Genomic DNA, 4942 nt, shown 5'->3' on the forward strand with positions numbered 1-4942 from the left:
CTGTTACCGAACGAACAGTTACCAAGGATGATCATGCAGCTTTGCTAGAAATGAAATGATAATTAAATGGACACCCTAGCTGCAAACAGGCGTTGATGTACTTCTTTGGGGACATGTTGAAAATGTGTGCCCCCACCGGGACTCGAACCCGTATGATGGGCAAACATCTATTAGGCGCACTACGAATTTAGTGGTGTGGACATGTTGGGAATGTGGATCTCACGGGGAGCGTGCAAGGGATAAGTCCCTACAGACGCACTATCCTCTGTGCCCGCGGTGGCTCAGATGGATAGAGCGTCTGCCATGTAAGCAGGAGATCCCGGGTTCGAGTCCCGGTCGGGGCACACATTTGCAACATGACCCCAAAGAAGTACATCAACGCCTGTTTGCAGCTAGGGTGTTCATTTAATTATCATTTCATTTCTAGCAAAGCTGCATGGTCATCCACGGTAACTGTTCATTCGGGAACAGATACTACCGTCATATATAACATTTATAACTGTTACTCCGTTGCTCGTGGTCTTGCGGCAGCGTTGTCGCTTCCCACGCACGTGGTCCCGGTTCGATTCCCAGCGGGGTCAGAGATTTTCCCTGCCTCGAGATGACTGGGTGTTGTTGTGTCGTCTTCATCATCATCATTCATCCCCATGACGGTCGGAGGAAGGAAATGCCAAACCACCTCCGCTAGGACCTTGCCTAGTACGGCGTTGCGGGTCTCCCGCATCGTCCCCTTTAAAGAAGTATGGGACCTCGTCATCACTCAGAACGATCAGAATTCTTAGTACAGCTTCCTTCGTGCCTGACTGGACACTGATTCTATTTCTTTTTAATCTGTGACCACAGTTGGTAAAAATGCTCTGGCTGATTCCATAACATCTGTAACGAGACAGTAGTACGGAAGGCGAATCATCGACTTCGATTTATTGGGAAAATTTTAGGAAAGTGTGGTTCGGCTCTAAAGGAGACCGCATATAGAACACTACCGTGATACATTCTTGAGAACTGTTCGAGAATCTGGGATACCCATCACATCAGATTACGAGTAAGAGATCGAAGCATTTCAGAGACCGGTTTCCAGATTTGATACCGGTGGGTTCGATCAACTCGCAAGTGTTACGCAAACGCTTCGTGAGCTCAGATTGGAATCCCTGCAGGGAAGACGACGCTCTTTCCACGACACAGTGTTGAGAAAATTTAGAGAACCGTCATTTGAAGCCGACTGCAGAACGATTCCATTGCCTCCGACGTACATTTCGCGTAAGGACCACAAAGATAAAATGAAAGATACTGTGGCTCATATGGAGGCATATAGACAGTCGTTTGTCCCTCGCTACATTTAGGAGCGGAACATGAAGGGGGAAAGAGGTGACTAATAGTGGTACATGGTGCCCTCCGCCAGCCACCATACTGTGGCTTGTGAAATGTGTATATAGATGTAGATGTACACGAACCGTCCACTTTTATTTTATTTTCGTTCTACTGAACAGATTCAACCTTCGACCATTTTCTAAAGCCGGCCGGAGTGGCCGTGCGGTTCTAGGCGCTACAGTCTGTAACCGAGCGCCCGCTACGGTCGCAGGTTAGAATCCTGCCTCGGGCATGGATGTGTGTGACGTCCTTAGGTTAGTTAGGTTTAATTAGTTCTAAGTTATAGGCGACTGATGACCTCAGAAGTTAAGTCGCATAGTGCTCAGAGCCATTTGAACCATTTTCTAAAGTAAGAAAGTATTGCAGCATTCTCATCAGCATTTTTCCCCCTTTACCGCTGTCGTCGCCTACCTTCCTCCTCCTTTCTTGTCGGTTTCATTTGTACTCGACTTCTTGTATTCTCGTTTTGGGATTATTATTATTATTATTATTATTATTATTATGTTTGATCTGTTACACGAGATTGCTGAAAAGACTGGGCTAAAAATATCCTATGAAAAACCAGAGTACATAGAACACAAACATAATACAGAAAAGTTTATGCAAACGAAATATGGAAAAATTACAAGAGTTGATAGATTCAAATACGTGGGGGAGTGGATCCAAGCCAATGGACTGGATAACACGACAAATAAAGAAAGAATAAAGAAGTTAGAATTTGCATATAAATTAACACAAAACTGCTACAGTAAGAAATCAATATCCATACAAGCGAAGATTAGACATGATAATTCAGTTATTAGGGCACAAGCAACATATGGATCAGAGAGCCTAACATCGAATAAGAAAGGCGAATTAAGAGAACTAGAAAAAAGAGAGAGAAAAATACGAACAAAAATTCTAGGTCCTGAGAAAAACAAGGAAAATAGGTGGATTAAAAGGAGAAATGAAGACTTATACAAAAATACAGAAAATATCACAGATACAGTGAGGAAGAGACGGCTAAACTTTTTTGGCCTCTTTTAAAAAAATGAAGAAACACGGATTAACAAGAAATTTTTAATTTCGTTAGTAAGCTGAAAAAAACTGTGGGATGGATAGAAGCAGTAAAAAAAGACGCCAACAAAATAGGTGTTACAGAAGAAACAATACGTGACAGGAATCACTTCAGGCTACTGATAGAAAACGCAAACTATGAAGAAGATGAACCAAAACCTAGACCCCGGAGAGTATGGACAGATGAGCAGAGACGAGCAGTTGGCGAGAAAATGAAGAAGTACTGGGAAGAACGGAAGAGGAAGAAACACCATAATCCTGAAGTTGTATGCGGTCCATAGCTTGCCAAATTCATTAATAAAAAAAAATTATTATTAAGATCATTACTCGTGCTATCGAAAGCTCTCCCTTGTCCTTCCTTACTACGACAGAATCATCTCCATCTACCCTCGAGGCTGTATCCTTCAGTAAAAAGTAAATCTGCCGTTCTACAGGTAGGAGCGTGGAATGTTAGATCCTGAAATCGCTTACGTACGTTCGACAATGTAACATTACGTATGGGTAGGTCGAAGTTGCATATGGTAGGAATTAGTGATGTGTGCTGCCGTGTACAGAGATATTTACTCAAAAACAAGTAGGGATAACATAGGAATGGACTAATAATGAATTAAACAAACCTTTGAATGCCGGTGTACTATTATGACTGCACGAGTGCAAAGTAATCACTGGAGGCATTCACTTACATTAAATGTCTAGGACTCTGCGTGTAGAACAATTTAAAGGGCGATGACCACATAAAACTAGCTGCAGGTAAGGCAGATGCCAGGCTGAAATTTACGGGAAGAATCCTCAGAAAGTAATTAAAACTTCCGGGCTACGAGGCCGTGGTCCAATAGTAGAAATACTTCTCCCTGACGTTTCGTTGCCAGCTGCGGGCAACATCATCTGAGGTGAGTCTAGACTACTATTGGACCACGGCCTCTTAGCCCGGAAGTTTTAATTACTGAAGACGCCGGCCGTGAAAGCCTAATCCTCAGAAAGTGTGACCCGCCCACAAGGATAGTAGCTTACAAAAACCCTCGTACCACCAGTACTTCAATATTGCTCGTCAGTGCGAGGTCTTTACCAGATAGGGTTGATAGAAGAAATTGAACAGATCCAAAGAAGAGCACCGCGTTTCGTTACAGGTTCATTTAGTAAGAGCAGAAGCGTCACGCAGATGCTCAGGCACTCCGGTGGCAGACGCTGCAGGAGAGGCGTTCTGCATCACGATGTGGTTTACTGTTAAAGTTCCGACAGCGTACGTTCCCTGAAGAGCCAACGAACAAAACTCCTCTCTCTTAGGGATGTCTCGCGAAAATGAGAGAGATTCGAGCCTACACGGAGGGTTACGAGCAATTGTTCTCCCCGCGAACCATTCACTCTTGGAACATCATAAAGGCGAAGAGACAACGGTACAAAAAGTACCCTTCGCCAAACACCGTAAGGTGGTTTGCGGAGTATAGATGTAGAGGCAAACAGATTCCGCCACTCTTGTACTTTGTTACCAAACGTGATGCTGATGAATAAGTTGATAAGTTGAAGAACTGTAGTCTTGGACTCTGACAGAACTGAATGAAGAGGACGAAGTGGCAGTTAACTAGCTAGCACTTTGCTCCGACAGCCGTCCCGTCCTGACGCGAGACAACAACAGGTGTAAAGAAGTGAGTAGGAGGAGCAAGTGGCAGAGACGGGAAGAGAAACGAAGCGACTGCGAGGGGAGTTGGAGAGTTCATATTTCGCGGAATGAAGCCATTTGTTTTCAGTGGCCGCCTCGGCGGTGTAACAGCCCCTACCTGGCTTACTCGCTCACCCCTTCCGCACCCTCCCCCCCGCCCCCGCCCACCCTGCTAACCTATTCTTCGCCCAGTCTCCGCCTCTTATCTCCGGCATCCCCCGCACTTCTAATTGCCGCTGTAGCGGGCGCTTTGCGTTGCTGGCTTTTTGTAGCGTCGTCTAGAGGCGGAATGGCTTGTGCTGCGGGCTGCTTTTACAACTCGGCAAATGCGCCGCGTGGAGTGTTCATTAATATTGCGGTGGCTTACGATCCGTCCGTACGGGACGCTAACAAAGTTTGTAGGCGATTCAGAATTGACACAGGAGGTAAAAACAATACTCCCCTTTTTTATTTGGCTGACAATTTGTCGAAGTTAGTTCCACGGAAATTGTCACTGACTTGCCTTTGTATACTCAGCATTAATTGTAAGATTATTTATTATATCTACTGTTCTGGCGTCACCACAAGCGCCGGAACGAAGACGAAGAATGGAAGCCCAGAGAAGGCGGTGAAATGACGTCGGCCAATGGGCGTGGGGAAGGACCGCCCCGCGACAGGAACGCCCTCAAACCGAGGTTAACGTAAGAGCCGCTGCTGTCAGCGTCGGCTGCTCAGTATTCGGACTTCAGTGCACAGTATAGGCACAGCTGGAGACCGGCGCTCGCAGATCAGTCACCGGTGACGTGTGTCAAGTTGCAGGAACCTTGCATACAGCCAAGGACTGAATTACACTCATGCTCATAAATTAAGGATAATGCTGAT

General features: G+C 45.5%; 1 non-coding gene across 1 annotated transcript; it reads left to right on the forward strand.

Moving 5' to 3' along the window:
- The first annotated feature begins 269 nt into the window (after nt 1-269).
- On the forward strand, nt 270-344 carry Trnat-ugu (transfer RNA threonine (anticodon UGU)). Its single transcript has one exon. It is a non-coding gene; the product is annotated as a tRNA-Thr (tRNA).
- Nucleotides 345-4942: the final 4598 nt, after the last annotated feature.

This window comes from Schistocerca cancellata, unplaced genomic scaffold (assembly GCF_023864275.1).
Source record: "Schistocerca cancellata isolate TAMUIC-IGC-003103 unplaced genomic scaffold, iqSchCanc2.1 HiC_scaffold_785, whole genome shotgun sequence".
In the NCBI taxonomy this organism is placed as follows: domain Eukaryota; kingdom Metazoa; phylum Arthropoda; class Insecta; order Orthoptera; family Acrididae; genus Schistocerca; species Schistocerca cancellata.